This window comes from Panthera onca, chromosome B3, assembly GCF_046562875.1.
Source record: "Panthera onca isolate mPanOnc1 chromosome B3, mPanOnc1 haplotype 2, whole genome shotgun sequence".
Lineage (NCBI taxonomy): Eukaryota > Metazoa > Chordata > Mammalia > Carnivora > Felidae > Panthera > Panthera onca.
Genome location: NC_138344.1, coordinates 26,445,714 through 26,463,334, shown reverse-complemented (window position 1 = coordinate 26,463,334; position 17,621 = coordinate 26,445,714). Strand labels below are relative to the sequence as shown.

General features: G+C 34.8%; 1 protein-coding gene across 3 annotated transcripts in view; it reads right to left on the bottom strand.

Moving 5' to 3' along the window:
• Positions 1 to 17,621, bottom strand: part of GABRG3 (gamma-aminobutyric acid type A receptor subunit gamma3) — a 736,855-nt gene that overhangs the window by 400,965 nt on the left and 318,269 nt on the right. The gene's annotated exons all lie outside the window — the stretch shown is intronic.

Here is a 17,621-nt window from a genome sequence, read left to right as displayed (position 1 = left end):
CCTCATGACATATTATTTAAACAACTAGAAAATGGGATGGAATCCCCCCAACAATTGTGCATGAAAAGTTTTTTTCACTATAGACCTATCAATAAATAAAGACAATATTTTGCCTTATTAAATATTGTGCCTTATTAAATGATCCACTTGAGGCCGGGTTACTTTGTAAATCTAAGTGAATATGCATACCATATCCTCCCTAAATATGATCTGACAGGAGAAACCCAGCCTGTATAAACCCAGAAGACCTGGTTTATTTAAAGGATTGAAAGTCGAATACAACAGCGGATTTAGCCCCAAAATGAAAGGGCTCCGTACTGGGTCATATTATATACACCCAGTGTAGTAACATTATAGGGGCATTCTTCATGGACTCCTATAACTAAAATAAAACCTGTACTCCCTTTAGAAAGAAAATCAATGAGCAAACTAATGTGCCTTCTTATTCTTGCGAACCTGTGAAAGACCCCAAACTTCTCTTATGATGGTTCTACCTTTCTTTTACATTCTCCTTTCCCCAATTTATACTAATAATTCCTTCTTAAAATGGGTCTTTCAAAAGAATCATTACAGACATTTGGATTACAAACCAGAAAAACCCTTCTGATTCTTCCTGCCTATTCCCACTCCATCTGAGGATGCTTCAAGCCTGACATCTAAAAATTCCCACTGACAGCACTGGTAGACCCGATGTTTGTAATTTGCTATAACCATTAACCTATATTTTTTCTTGTTTCTATAAAGATGTTTTTTATTAAGTACCTGATTGTTTAGTAAACAAAACAGAGTCTATATGATGGCTAAACGCCACCTGTTACAAAGTTAAGGCCTTAAATGACTCTCAAAGTAACATTATATTAAATACTGAAATAAATGCAAAACAGTTCTACAAAATAGAATGTCATTAGATGTTTTAAACTGCTGTACAAGGTAAAACTTGTGCTCTCATAAAAACAATACTTTGTGTATATTCCAGATTACCACAAATATTTCTGAATTTCTAATGAACATGAATACTCAAATTGGCACTTTAAACAATCCCTCTCTTTCCTTTAATGATTGGCTAAATTCCTGGACTAGAGGATTTTTGTCAACTCCCAAAAGGAGTTTTATTTGTATTTCTTTCTTGTTATTTTAATTATGTTTTGCTGTTTTCTCCCATATATCTCTGCCTGGTGCCAAGACTCCATCATTACAATGACTTGTTGAAAGATGATCCTTATCCACAGAGATACTACCTTATTGTCCGCATTGGATTCAGCTGCCTCCACCTTTTGTAACTCCCCTATATGTTCCCCAACTGACCAATATTGACCCATAGGTAGGGACATCTGTACACCCCTATTCAGCAGGAAGAAGCTACAGAAGATAAGACCTTCCACCTTCAGCAACCTTAAAGATTTAAGGGTCAAAATTGTTCAGGGGAGATATGATGAGGGAGCTTGAGGCAGGGTGAGGAAAAAATATAAGCTAGCACACACTGCCCGCCACCCCAGGTGGGATGTATGTATTCTTTGGCACTCCTGGCTGCCCAAGAACAAAGGAAAGGAGAAAAACAAATGGTTAGCTGATAGAGATCACAGTCCTGCAGGACCCGAGTCACCATCTATTTACAAATATCTTAGTAAATTATAATAAAAATACAATCTTGTCAATAGCCTAATTTCCAGAAACCTATGGATTCAGTTTCCTGAAGCCCAAACATCACCCCTCCATAATGATGTGGGAAACAGACAGAAGGAAATGGTAGATAAAATTAAATTTTCTTATAACTTGCAGCACACTGACAGAGTAAACCTTTCTCCAGGAGCTCCCTACTATCTTAATGCTAATGATTTCCTAGAGGAAAAAACAACCTTAGCTTGACAGTTGCTGGCTTCCAGTATCCTGTGAGTATTTAGCATATGAAGATCTCCTAGAAACTTCCCCTGGTTTTCACCTCCCCAACCTCATAGTATATAACCAGTTTGTCCTCATGGTCCTGGGGCAGCTCTTTCTGCCCACGGGTCCTGTCCCGCTCTTTAATAAAATCACTTTTTTGCATCGTAAATAAGTAAATAAGTAAATACATACATACATACATACATAAAGTAGAAAACACTGTATGATTACCTCAAAAGTTGACAAAAATCTTCCTTCAATCATAATAAATATTTATTCATAATAAAATATTTTAACAATTTAGAGGTATGTGTAAATGTGTGAAAGTATACTTAGTCTATTTCAAAATGATTAATGACAACCAAATTATTCTCCAGCATAATTTACCAAATTTAAGTTCATTCAGGAAGATACAGGCAGAAGTTCCTACTTTTCCACATCCTCACCAATATTTGGTATTATCAGACTTTTTAAAAATTTGCAATATAATGAATGTAAATATAATTTCACTGTTTACCTTTAAATATTACTGTTTACTGACAGATTCTTCTCCCTCTCCTCCTCCTCCTCTTCCTTTTTCTTCACTTTCTTTCTTCAATAAATAGTTAATTGCTTATTCAAGTTATCTCTCTTCCAAATCCTCTGTCCATAACCTTGGCCTATTTTTCTATTGTGTTGTCGTTTTATTTCTCTAGTTGATGTACAGGAGTTCTTTATGTTTTCTGAATAGTAACCTTCATTATGTGAGTTGTATGTGAATTTTAGAAATTCAGTTATATATGAGAATGGTAAACATAGATGGAGTTGCTTTCTGCTCCATTATTTTAATTCTGAAAATGGAAAGTTCAAAATTATCTAACTCAACTGTGATTCAGGCAAACAACAGAATACTACATAGCATTAAATGAATATGAATACGGGATACCTATACATAGAAACATAGCTAGTTTCCAAACCATAGAAACATAAAGTTGCAAGTTAAAAGACCTCATGGGCTATCATATTATTTGTGTGGAATTCAAGACACACCAAACCATACTACATATTTTATAGATCATAGAGCTACTTATTGGAAGTAAAAACGGTGATTGGATGAATACACACCAAATTCATTGGTGTGGTTGATTCTGGATACAGTAGTGTAGATAGGTATTATGACACAAACAATAGCTATTTTAATTTTATCTCAAGTATTCTATTTCTTGATGTTCAAAGAAAATTAATTTAATTTTAATTAAATAATTATTTTAAAAATTAAAATTTTAATTAATTAATTAATTAATTAAGCATTAAAAATAAATACCCTCTCACTTCATTAACAGCACTATCAACAACTTAAAATTGCTTGAAATGATCAACTTAAAGTTTATAAAGATCTTTCCAAAAAGAGAATAAAATTTTCATAATTAACCATATGGAAAATCTAGATATCACCTTTAACCCAGGGTATTTGTGAAAATAAACATATAAAATAGCTATTTTCAAGGATGTCTAAGATATCTATTTCTTATTAGCAACATTTCAGCTCCATATAACAGAAAATGTTATAACGATCACACGCACATGCAAACAGTCATCAGTCATGACAAAGCCCACAAAGATGTAAGAGAAAAGGGTATTCTTTCAGTAGCCTACTGCATTAATATTTTATTTTTCTACTGTCATAGATTAACCTTTCTTTTATTTCTGAAAAACTAGAAAGAGGTTGAATTTCTATGGAAAGGGTACAAGAAAATGAAAACATATAAAGAAGTGAGACTCATACCAAAGTCAACTCACCTTTCCTTCTTTATATTATAAAACGCTATTCTTTATCAAAAACAAATATTGTTTAACTTTAAGCTTTTAAAAATGTTCTTAATATGGCTGAGAGAGGGTTGGCAATTTTTTAAAAATAATCTTTTTGTATTAATTCACTTGCAAAAGACAATGAATAAATATGGGGTGATGGCCAAAGTCTGTTGGTGAAATGTAACACTTTAAAAAAAATTAATGTTTATTTTTGAGAGACAGAGACAAAGCACGAGCAGGGAGGGGTAGAGAGAGAGGGAGACACAGAATCCAAAAGCAGGCTCCAGGCTCTGAGCTGTCAGTACAGAGCCCGATGCAGGGTTTGAACCCACGAGGGGTGGGATCATGACCTCAGCCAAAGTCAAAGTTGGATGCTCAACCAACTGAGACACCCAGGCACCTGCAATGTAACACTTGTTAAATGACAGAGAAGGTGTTAACATTGAACAGCTGTTCCTCACAATAATAAAAACCTAATAACACAATGATCTGATTTGGGAATTTTACTAAGGTCACTGATGTTGAATTTCAGAAGGAAGTAAATAAAAAAGTTGTGAAGTCTGTTTATCAAACCCAAATACTTAAGATGGTAGATTGTTCCAAAAGTTAGAAAAATAATTTCATAGAAGAAAGTAAATAATAATTAATATTACTCAAATGCACCTGAAAGCTCATATTTGTTCACATTTAATTGGAACTTCACATTCAATATGGGATAAGATATCTAAAAATTTCAATCAGCAGCTCATCTGCTAATGTAAATCCTCAGGGCTGAAAACTGAGATACTTATCTTGGTATCTCATGTGATCCAGACTTGCACAATATGTATTCTAGACTCAAACTATTATAAGATAAGGTAAACTTCTTACTCTCAGTCTTACAATCTTGGTAATTGTCACCTGTACCAGATTCATTATCTTTCTCCCTTCTTTTGTGATTAACATAACCCCAAAACTATACTTAAATGCTTACATATTCAAACGTGTCTTTAACTGAGACATGATCTTGCTAACTATGACATTTTGCCTAACTGTGTTGACTCAATAATTCTATTTTTACTCAAAAAATATTAAATACATTTTTGAAAACATTTCTCATACATATTACCTAACAAAAGATTTTCATTTCATTCTTAATATACATCTCCCAACAAAGGTGACTTGTAATGATCAGTATATCCCAGAGGCAGAATTAAAATATTTCCTGTTACTTGCAGAAAGAAGTACTTGAATTTTCAAGTTCAAGAGATCTGCTCATTGAATAGTATAAATGTCCTTGCAGGAACTGCCTCTGTGTTCCATTAAGATAGAGCAACTCAAAGCTGTTTATTGATAGATTGTATGCAATCTAATCCATTATCCTCAAAACATTTTTTTTGAAACTTCAGGAATAAAATTTAAACTCATCACAATATACTTCTAAGTGCTATAAAAAATTGACTTTACTGGTTCACATTTTATTATTATTTCTTTTTAATTTTGCATGGAAAAAATCTTAACGCTTTATCCTTCTAATAACTTTATAAAATATTCTTTCGTATTTCAAGTTTTTCTAGTCTTTCTTATTAATACATTTATCACAACTCCTCAATCCATAAAATGGTAAACTCCATCACCTTATTAATTACATTACTTTAAGAGATAACATCAATAAAATAAAAATAAATAAAATACAAGATAATTTAAGTTTTTCTTTGTATTTTTTTATAAGAGACATCTTGCAGGGTAAGGTACCCTGAACCATCCACCCTTAGGTAGCATTCTCAGCCAGTTCCCCTCACTGGGTATCAGCTCCACTTTTACACAATTAGAAGCTGAAAAAAACAGTCTCAAAGATTCCTTCCAGGCCAACAATTCTCTAATTCTCTAATTGATTAGCCCTAAGATAATTAGCTATGATGTGACAGTCACTCATTACTTTCAGTGTGACTATTGATAATATGCAATATAGAATATAGCTTATGATGAGATTATCATCATAAACACAAAGGAACACAAAGTTCATTAACCTTTAATCCATTAAATAGTGTATTAATTTTTCTTTAACCACTGATGCAAAAAAAAAACATACAATTACTAAATTGAAAAAATATGAATTTTATTAAATTAAACATTCATATCTAAAGGTCAAGCTTAAGTTCCCGATTTGTATTATGAGAGATATGTTTGTTTGTGTATTCATCAATTTTATTCATAGTTTTACCTCAAAGCTTTTAGATATTTGGAAAACATAACCATCAGAGATGTCATGGAGTCCTGAAGGAGAATGACTGTGTATGAAGCTAAAAAAGAAAAAGCCAACCTGTGAATTACTTTATTTGCTCACTCAGCCCATATTTCCTCAGGCCACACCAGACCAAGATTTAAACAGTAGTCACTAAGAAAAATGTCACTTAAATTTCTTTTTTGTCCACTCTCGCAAAATTTTTATCACTCTGCAAGATCACTTCTGTACCATCTCTTTCTTGGGTGAGAATACTTATAGGTACTGTTCAGTTATCTAGTGATAACAGTTTTTCTCTTCCTTGTCTCTCTTGGCATCAGGTCATCACACCAATTGTGGCAACCGAAACTTCAACATGATGTGGCCCAGGAGGTCACCAAGAGCAGGACAGAGCCATAACACCTTCCTAAAGGGGTAAGAAATAGAACTACTTATCCCAGTGAATCAGGGAAATTTATAAAGAATCATTCCTTAACGAAGGATAAATAGGTTCCAGAACAAAGATAATTATCAGATCAAAAGATCAATTCACCAAGAAGACAGTGATTCTAACTAAATAAGCATGCAAAAACCAACAGAACTGTAAGATATTTGCAACAAAAAGACTAAAAATATAAAAAGACAAATCCACAGGGGTGCCTGGGTGGTTCAGTGGATTAAGCGTCTGACTTTGGCTCAGGTCATGATCTCACGGTTTGTGGGTTCGAGCCCCGCTTTGGGCTCTGTGCTGATAGCTAACTCAGAGCCTGAAGCCTGTCTTTGGATTCCCCCTCTCTCTCTGTCCCTCCCCTGGTCTCTCTGTCTCTCTCAAAAACAAATAAAACATTAAAAAATTTTTAAAAAAAGACAAATCCACAAATACAGTTGGGGGCTTCAACACCACACTCTCAAAAACTGACAGAACTACCAGGCACAAAATGAGGAAGATATAGAATAACTGAACAATACCATCAACTAACAAGATTTCAGTGCTATCTATAGGACACTCAACCCAACAAGAACAGAATATAACGCTACAGAGTTCTAGATCATGGATCCAATGGCCATTTTAGCTGCATATTACATGCTGAGTTCTAGGACTACATTGAGGAATGATCTGATGGCAAAGAGCATAGTAGCTCTTAGGCTAGGAACTACCAATGTAGGAAAAAGATGAGGAAAGATGGAATTAAGACAGTGGCAGTGAGGGTGAGCCTCAAACGGAAGCACTCTCCCTTATATGAATACTTGATCCACTGATTAAAATACATCCTGGCATTTCTGTTCTTTACCAAGGAACTCCTTATAATATTTCTATTGTTTGATGTGAGATTTTATATTTCTGAATTTGGGAACTTTTTTCCAGAAAGCACTCAAGCTCTGTGCACTTTGTGAATTATTAATACTTCTCCATTTTTTTCCAAACACCAAAAGCACCAAATGCACCATTTCTATATAAAGTCATTTCTACCAGATTCTTCTGGTAATTTGGAAAATTTGATTCTAATGCTACTCTCCTTTCCATGGCCACACAGTTGGCTTCTTTCCTATCACTGCTTTCTCTTCATATGTGGCAGAGTTCCTTTTGTGTTCATCCCTCCCTCAGAACACAGCTTTAAAGGTCATGTACCTATATCAACCCTTGTGGGAAGAATATGAAGTTATTTGAAGCTTTCCAGATAAGATGGAGAACAGACAAACCAGTCAACCCCAAAGAAAGAAAATGGTCCATATGTCAGGAGATTCAGTCAGGTTGAACCATCACCAGTTTCGGGCTTGGGAGGAGTGACTAGTTACTGAACTCTGTATATCCTAAAGTAAGTATAACAGTGCCTTGTATTTAAGAGGTATATACATACATATCAGGTCAATTCAAATGAAGATTTTAGGAAATGCCTGATGAGTGAATAAAAGTTGAATGTAAAGCTCATTTTGCTGGCACATTTATCTGGTATGTAAAATATAAGATTAGTTTTGTGTTCTGTGATCTCCTATAATTGCCTATACTTAAAATGGGTTATTTTTAAGCAAAGAAAGTTCCCAAGTGAATTTCTTAATTTATAAGATATTTTTCAAGATCCTACCATGTGCCAAGCAATGTGTAATTGACACAAGGTGAGTAAGATGCCCTCTCAGATGTCTGGGAACTTCAGTCTAGGCCAGAAGCAGACCATCAAGCATAATTAAGATTATATATAAATGCAGAAATAAAGAGAAATAGAAACTGTCACTTGAGAAGAAATAAGGCAGGATGTCAATAGATGTAACAAGTGACCTCTTGTCCAGTATAAGCCAATCTGCCTTGATGGCAGACAGGATGAAATCAATTTTCCTCTCAAACTCCTTCAGTCTATGAAGGAGATAAAGATTCTGTAGCTACAAATAGGAGGAGAAAGAAAAAGCAGCTTAAATATCTGCTCATTCTCTGGCTCTATAATACTCTGTCATCATAATATTAAGAGCTTACACAAATTAATAAACTACATAGCTATACTAGCTGTCACTAAATGTCTTACTTCTCACTTAGAAAAGCAAATACATTTATTTTTCTATTCTAAATTTTTACTGAATGACTTAAAATTCAAATCATGATGTAGAATTTCATATACTTCAAAAAAATTCAATAAACTTGACAAAATTTTTGTCAAGAAAAATTAGCACATTTTTTTTTCTGAAGAAACAGTGAGGTTCAGGGAAGTTAAATTAGTTTTCCTCTGCCTCAGTCATTGGTTACAGAGCCTGTCTTCTGCTTTCCCTTGCACACTATATTACAGGTAATACACACACACACACACACACACACACACACACACACAAACACACACCTGAAAGCTCAGCAATCTGTAGCTACCACATCACAGAAAACACACTCTATAGGAAAACTTTAGTCTCTAAAATTCTTGAATATACATGTATAGAGCCAAGTAGGGAGGAACAGTTTGCTCTGATCTGAAGTTTACCCATAACAAAATATCCCAGGCAACTATAATTCATAGTTCTTTATGGATTAATGGAAATATTCTTTATTTTACACAAGGAAAAATAAGTCATCAGGGAAAATTTAAGAATTTAAGGCAGAAGTTAGAACAAAGGCCTGTGATTCTTCATTAGCCAAATGCAATATCGGCTTTCAACAGTTTGAAAAGTCACCAAATAAAAAGGAAAAACATGCATATATGATTTCTGTAATAAAATGATTTCCTTCCTGAACAGTCTTTCTTCTCAAAAGCTATTAGAAGTGAAAATACAAGGTTTTTTTCTTGTATTTTGTTTCCATCATTATGGACTGTAGCAAAGAAGAGGAAGGAAGCAGGAGTCACTTCTGTAGATCACTAGTTAAATTATCTGGAGTTTGTAGGCCAATAATGATTTATATTCTTTCTATCTCCATGGAAACTCCAGTCAAATCTTGATTATCCTAAGTATGAGAGGATTTTTCAGACTTTTCTAAGTGTTCACAGTGTTTCCTCTTGCTGCACTGCTGGGTTCCAACCAGGCTCTCCCAATGAGGAAAAAAAAACAAAAACAAAAAAAAGGTTCACATGCCACTTTCTCTGGACTGTGTGTGTGTGTGTGTGTGTATGTGCCTGCATGTGAGAGAGGGAGAGACAGAGACAGGGAGAGAAACAGACAAAGGAAAAGAAAGATGTCACAGCGAGTGTCCTGGTCTGTTCTTTTTATTTTATTTTTTTTTAACATTTATTTATTATTGAGAGATGGAGAGAGACAGAGCATGAGCATGGGAGGGGAAGAATGAAAGGGAGACACAGAATCTGAAGCAGGATCCAGGCTCCAGCTGCCAGCACAGAGCCCAGAGTGGGGCTCAAACTCGCAAACCGGGAGATCATGACCAGAGCTGAAGTCTGGCACTTAATCGACTGAGCCACCCAGTTGCCCCTCCTGCTCTGTTCTTAAATACATAGGTAGTACCTTTATTTATTTTTCTTATCTATCACGTTCTGTATATAAGCAAAATTGACCACAATTCTATTTTATCATGACTTGGATCTCAAGAGTCAGTTGGCAAATATTGGTGAAGTATTTTTATGAAGTCTTAGATTTTTTGTGAATAAGTTTAATTCCCATAGAAGCAGGTGTTAAATTTGCTTCTAAATCTATGTTTTTGCAGTTTATGACCTTGAGTAAGATGACTGACCCTTTATTATAAACTGCAATTTTTAATAGGAAGGAAGAGAATACTTGTGTGTCTATTCTTGTATACTGCTTAGTTTGTCTTCTGACTTTGACACAAAAATGACCTGACTGCGTAGTTCTAGTTCTGGACAAGATGAAATGGACTTATACATTTACGTGAATTTTTTTTTTTTAAATCTCTATTACTGAGTGCAGCTAAAAACTCTAATAATCATACATGACACTGAAAGGTAAGGAGAAGATGTCAGATCAGCTTGAGATCCCAGGACTCAAAAACCAATAGGGTGGTGAATTCTCTGAGTTTCCTTTTTTTTTTTTTCTTTTTTTAAAAATCCCAAACAAGATCTGGAAAAGCCTGTGACCTGAAAATGCCAATAGGCACAGACAAAAATACCCTCAAAGAAAGCTTATTTCTGTTTGCCAAAAAACAGGAAAGGGAAAGTCTAATAGAAATCTTTTTGATAACACACATTCTACCCAATCAGAACACCAGGGGAAAATGTATGCCTTGTCTGTAACCTTATGAACAAATGTCTGGTAACAACAAAGTGCACCAACCCTTCCAAAGTACCTGCAGAGGCTAAGTGGGAATCTTGGTTATCCATTCCACCCAGCGGGAGGAAGAGCTTCTTGTCTCCCCAACAGGATGATGTTGGTTAGGACTGAAAGGGCAGCCTGGGCTTCCACTGAAGTTCAGCCATAAAAGTACCACTCCATCTCCCTGAGTGGGGTACAGGAAGGAGCCAAACAGGCAGCCTGGAATTTCACACTCACTCACTGGTAACCAAGTACCCCTCCCATCAGGGTGTCTGAAGATGACTGTACAGCTTGGACCTCCATCTCTACCCAGCAGTAAGGACTTGGTTCCCCTCTTTGCCTGACAGCATGGTTTCAGAGGACAATTGATGAAAGAAAATATCCAGCAGTTTTTAACATAATTAATAACAGAATAAAATTGAAAATCACTCATAATAACAAGAACTAGGAAAATTTCAACTTGAAGAGGATAAGAAAATCAACGGACATCAACCATCAGATGACAAGATATTGGAATTATCTGAAAATAATTTTGATGTAGCTATCATAAAAATACTTTAATGAGCAATTGACAACATAGTTGATACAAGTGAAAAGATTGAAAATAACAAAACAGGAAATAGATGATAAAGTAGAACTAAATGGAAATTTTAAGTTAAAATACAATAAATAACATAAAATTCTCATTGGATGGGCTTAATAGAAGAAGGGAGATGGCAGAGTAAAGTATCAATAGACTTAAAAATACATAAACAGAAATAACCCAATCTGAGCAACAGAGAGAATGCACTGAAAAAGCCAACCAAAGAACCAACAAACAAACAAACACTGATACTATATATAAAAAAGATGTGACATTCATGTCACTAGAGTCAGGAAAAGAGAAGAGAACAGGGCAGGAAAAGTACTTAAATACTAAACAAAACTTCCTATATTGGGCAAAAGTCATTACCTACATATTAAAGAAGATGAGTAAACTCTAAACAAGGTAAATCCAAAGTAATCCATGCCAAAACACATTATGACCAGACTTCTGAAAATCAAGGACAAAGAACATTGAAAGAAGCTAGAGGGAAACAAGCAATATATATGGAGAACAATTATCTGAATGACAACAGATTTCTCACCAGAAACATGAATAAGGAAAATGCACATATATTGAAAAAATATATTATGAAAACATTAATCAAAAGAAAGAATAAGATAAAGTAGACTTCAGAACAAAGAAAATTACCAGGGATAGAGAGAGACATTACCTAATGATGAAATGGTCGACCTACCAAGAGACAGAAATCCAAATGTGTATGCACAAACAACATAGATTCAAAGTACATGAAACAAAATTTATAAAACAGGAAAAAGAAATAGATATATCCATTGCTATGATTGGAAACATCAACACCCCTTTTCAACATTGATAGAACAACTAGTCAAAAATGAGCATGGATATAAAAGGACTAAACAACACAATCAGCCAACAAGATTGAATTGGCATCTGCAGAAATCTCCACCACCATTAACAAAATACAATTTTAAAGCAGCTATTAAACATTCATCTTCATACATCACATGAACCACAAAAACAAACCTCAGCACTGTAAAAGAATTGAAGGCATATAGAGTTTGTTTTCTGACTACAATGAATTCAAACTAAAATGCAGTAACAGAAAGATAATGGGAAAATTTCCAAACATTTGGAAATTATACAACACACTTTAAAAAAACCCATAGGTCACAGATTAAGCCACAAAAGAAATCAAATATACATTCAGCTGAATGAAAATAAAAATAAAACATGTTAAATTTGTAAGATGCAACTAAAGCACTACTGAGAAGGAAATTCACAGCACAAAATTTTTACATTAAAAAGAGAAAATTCTCAAATAATAATCAAAGTTCTGATCATTAGAAATTTAAAAAATGATGGCAAAATAATCCCAAGATAGCAGAAGGAAAGAAAAACAAAGATAATGGAAGAAATCAATGAAATTAAAAGAGAAAACTGATGGGGCAGGGGCCAGAAACTAGTTCTTTGACATCAGCAAAGTTCTCAAAGTTTAGTAAGAATGACAAAGATAAGAAGGAAGTCACAAATTACAGGTATCAGGAATGAAAAAATGAATATCATAACACCCTGCAGATATTAAGGGGATAATAAGGGGCTATTATAAGCAAATCAACACACATAAATTCAACAACCTAGATAAAATAAATCATTTCCTCAAAATACACAAAATAAGAAAAATCAACTAACAGTAAATAGATCATGTAAATAGCCTTGTAATTATTAAATAAATTACATTTACTATTTTTTATAAGAAAATATCTTTAGGTCTAAATGATTTCAGTGGGAAATTGTATACCAAACATTCAAAGAATTAAGATCAATTCTACCCAATCTCTTCTAGATAATGGAAGAGTATGGAACATTTCCCAAATCATGTATCATCCAATACCAAAACCAGACAAAGAATTCAAAAAGGAAGAATACCAATATCCTTCATGATTATAAATGCAATAATCTTGAACAAAATATTAGCAAATCAAATCCAGCAATATATGAAAAGAATTATACACTTTGACCAAGATAATTTTATTTCAGGAATGTAGTATAAATTAAAAACACATTAAAATTTACAATAAGTAGAAATGAAATACTAGGTACAAATCTAATAATAACTATACAGCACTTGTATGATGAAAACTACAAAACACTGATGAAAGAAATCAAAGTATTGAGTAAATGGGAGACATAATGGATCCATGGATTAGAAGCTTTGATATTTTTGAAAGGGAAGGCCTACGCCGGCCGACTCCATCTTGTTCTGTGTCCTTCACCTTGACCACACCTCCTCCCCTTGAGTAACCCCCCCTCACCTGCCTAACAGGACTCGGACCCTTCCCCAGGACCCTTCCCCAGCCAATAGGCTGAGGCCATAGCCATTACCTCACCAACTGCCCCTAGGCCCCAATAAAACCTTTGTCCTTTTGAAACTCGCTCTGTCTCTGGTATCTCACCGCTGCGTCGGTGCAGGTAGGGGATTGAGCTCGAGCTAGCTCGAATAAAGGCTCTTGTTTTACATTGGACTCGGCTCCCTGGCGGTATTTGGGGATCACGAATTCTGGGCATAACAATTTTCAGATGCCAACTGTCTCCAAAATTGATCTGAAGTTTAATATAATTTCTATCAAAATACTATAAATATAGAAAAGTTTATTCTAAGTTGATGTGGAAAGGCAAATAAGAGAGAATAGTTAAAACATTTTTTTTTTAAATGAAGACTGGTGGGAGGAATCATTTTATCTAATGTTAAGACTTACTACCTACAGTACTCAAGAGAGTGTAGTTCTGGCAGAAAAATAGAAACACAGATCAAGGGAACAGAAGAGAGAACTCACAAATAAATCCCAAAATGTATTAACAACCAATGTGTTGTATAGAAGTGCAAACGCAATTCATTCAAGGACAGATTATTCTTTTTAATGTATGATGCTGGAGCAGTTGGATATGCACAGGAAAAATAAAAATTAACTTAAAGCAAAGTTTCACACTTTATACAAAAATTAATTTAAAAATGATGATAGATTTAAAAGCAAAATGTAAGACTACAAATCTATTAAAATAAAACATAAGAAAAAAATCTTCAAGACCTTTATCAAGGTGAAGGCTCTTATACATGATACCAAAAATTTGATCTGTAGTTTGATCTGTAATAGGACAAAAACAACACCAATCAATATTGGACTTCACCAAAATTAAAATCTTTTGTTGCACAACACTATTAAGAGAATAGAAAGACTATCTACAGACTTAGAGAAAATATCTGCAATCCATATATTTGACAAAGGACACTTATCTAGAATATATGACTCTCAAAACATAATAGTACAAAAATGATCCAGTTAGAAAATTGGCAAACTCTAACAGACAGGGGTGCCTGTGTGGCTGTCAGTTAAGTATCCGACTTCAGATTAGGTCATGATCTTGCAGTTAATGGGTTCAAGCCGTGGGTTGGGCTCTTTGCTGAGAGTGTGGAACCTGGAGCCTGCTTTGACTCTGTGTCTCCCTCTCTCTCTGCCCCTCCCCCACTTGCACTCTGTCTCTTTCAAAAAAAAATAAACATTAAATTTTTTTTTTTTTAAAAACCACTAATAGACATTTCACTAAAGGGAGAAATAGATGGCAAATAAGCATTTGAAAAAAATGTTCAACATCATTAACCACTAGGGAAAGAAGAATTACAGGCATGATGAGATATCAACTCACCTATTAAAATAGCTAAAATATTAATAGAAACATAATAACAGTAGTAAATGATAGGATGTAGAGAAACTAGATCTCTCATATATTTCTGGTGGGAATGTAAAATGGTATAGTCACTCTGGGAAATAGTTTGATAGCTTCTAAAATATAAAAGTTTTATAAAATAAAAATAAAATGATGTAAATAGAATAAACATATCATTACCATAATATCCAGAAATCAAACTCATGAGATTTTTTTATTTCAGAGGAACAAAAACTTAGGCTCACATAAAAACCTGTATAAGAATGTTAAGGGGGGCCTGGGTGGCTCAGTCGGTTAAGCATCCGACTTCGGCTCAGGTCATGATCTCATGGTCTGTGAGTTCAAGCCCCGTGTGGGGCTCTGTGCTGACAGCTCAGAGCCTGGAGCCTGTTTCGGATTTTGTGTCTCCCTCTCTCTCTGACCCTCCCCTGTTCATGCTCTGTCTCTCTCTGTCTCAAAAATAAATAGACGTTAAAAATAAAAAAATAAAATAAAGAATGTTCATAGTGGCATTCTCTCTAATAGTTAAAAGTTGTAAATAATCCAAAAGTCCTTCAATGAATGAATGATTAAACAATTTATGGTGCATTCATACCAAGAAACACTAGTCTTAAGAGAATTATGCTGAGTTAAAAAAAGAAAAAAACAATCCCAAAAGGTTACATTCTTGAAATCCATTTATAAAACAGTCTTGAAAAATAGATTAGTGGTTTCCAGCAGTTACAAATAGGGATGGGGTTGGGGATAGCTTAGTCCAGATCTTCTCAAGAGATACTAAAACCTGAACACACTCTGAGGACAATTGATCATTTACCTGGTGGCATTTGTAAGATACATTTTCTCTTATGTCTCAACAGACAGGATCTCAATGAAGATCATTAAGAACTGTCAGAAACTCAACCCAGTACTTGTGGGAACAGACCTGGCAGGACTGGTTGGTATAGTTTGAGGCAGGAATTCCAATGTAGGGATGGAATTTCCTGGACTTTGCTCATAGAATACCATTTTCTCTATGCAGTTCATAAAAATTCACTGACTCAATAAGACCAGTTATAAAGCAAATTGCTTAATACTAAACTCTCTTTATTGTAATATTTTTAAAATATTTTAAACAATTTTTAAACAATATTTTAAAAATATTTGTTATATGCAAAGCTAGTCCTACACCTAGACAGGGGAAACTGAATGTATAGCTTAAAAGGATAATAGGTAGATTCAGGAAGAAAAAGGAGATTTTGAACAAAAACACCGAAGTATAAATAAAAAACTCAGGATTATTTGCAGATAACCCAGGGGTTCTAAAAATGCATAGATTGCAAATCTACCTAACATCTGTGATTGTAACATTCATGGTTGGGTTTACCAATACTTGCCCTGAAGGTGGAATCCTTGTTTTTCCACTGCCATATCCCAGAGGTCACAGATAAACAGAGTCACTGTGCTGGTGCAGCACACTGTGACCCAAGTACAGGAAACAGTGAGCTTATTGTAGCTCACTTGTTTTGTTAGACTTCAGTTCATAACACTTGGCATTTCTATGGTTTTTGCCTTCACATCCACCATAAACATTTTAGTAATTCAAGAAATGTACAAACTTTGATAAAAGGACAAGGGCCTTTATGACTAATTTATTCTTTAATGAACATAGTACTTGTGATTAACTGCAGTGTTGTTTTAAGAAGGATCCTTTGTAAGCAAAGTATTATGTATGTAAGATTTGTGTTATAGAAGGAAGGATGGCAAGAAGAAAGAAGGAAGATGAGAAGAAAGACGAAGGTGGAAGAATGGTAAATAAGTGAGGATGCCTGGAGGAGCAGATGAGTCTTTGGGGGCCAGTGCCATTCTTTCAGTAGCTGATAAGCAGGACAAATAAATGAACCATGTAATGCACATGAATTGTCACTTCAGGTAATTACTCTATCTTTGACACAAGGCTGAGGCTGTGTCCTCTTGGAGTGTTTATGTCTCTTTTTCCAAGCAACATTTCTCTGAATCTTTCACTGTCAAATAATTACTATGAAATGTTAATAGATATTCCATGAAAAAGTTGTCCATCATCTAATAACTTTGGGGTACAATGCCCACCATATGTTCCAACCCTGCCAAGATTAATAAGAGATTTTAATATATTAAAGTCTTCAAGAAATCCTGAAATTACAAAACTAACAGAGTTTTACTTTGCTAAACTCAGTGTTTCACAGATATTTCCACATGTGAATTTTTTTTCATTGACTACCGGTTTAACTTATTGCACAGCCCTAGCATGTCTCAGAAGGTGTTCTAGACTGATGCCAATATGTGACATGTGGTGCTTTTTTACATAGGACTAGAAGCAGAAAGCAGGCACCAAAATGGACCCTAAAGATCCTTGTCTTTTATTGTTCACTGCCTCGTGTACCCCCCTCCCACATTCTACCAGGGCTGGTCTCTGTGACCAAGAGAATATGCTGAAGTGCTGTATTTATAAGTGACTGTGGTTGTCATCTTGGACTTGTCCCTTCTTGGGTCTCTTGCTCTGGGGTAAGCTGGCTGCCATGTAGTGAGGAAGCTCAGGTAGCCTATGGAGATATCCACTTGGTGAGGAATGGAGGCCTCATGCCAACAGCCATGTGTGTGAACTTGGAAGATGATCCTCCCTTGGTTGAACTTTCAGTGAACTGCTTGGCTGCAAACTTTAATGGAGTTAGAGCCAGACTCACCAAGCTAAGTCCCTCATGGTTTCCTGATCCTCAGAAACTGTGAGATACCAAATGTTGTTTTAAGAAG